Below are 295 nucleotides of genomic sequence, written 5' to 3'. Positions count from 1 at the left end.
CTGCGTCATGAGAATGACCTGGTTCCGGGAGCCAAATACTGCGTAACACATCAATAGCTCCGACCTTACGAGCAATGCGACGTCATTGACGCCTTCTTCTGTGCGGAGCGCGACGCAGGAATGGTGCGTGAGAGCAAGACTCCCGTTTCAGCACCCACGTTCTGCATCCAGAAACCGAACGGCAGGTAGCGTATCGTTCATGCTTACAATAAGCTCAACGCTGCCACCAGTCCGGCACAGACGCCGATTCCTAGAAATGATGCTCTCTAGAGCAATATAGTTGGTTGTACAAAGT

The sequence above is a fragment of the Plasmopara halstedii genome (genome assembly GCF_900000015.1).
Source record: "Plasmopara halstedii genome assembly, contig: Scaffold_3060, whole genome shotgun sequence".
NCBI classification, from domain to species: Eukaryota; Oomycota; class Peronosporomycetes; order Peronosporales; family Peronosporaceae; genus Plasmopara; species Plasmopara halstedii.
Note: the sequence above shows the minus strand (reverse complement) of the source record.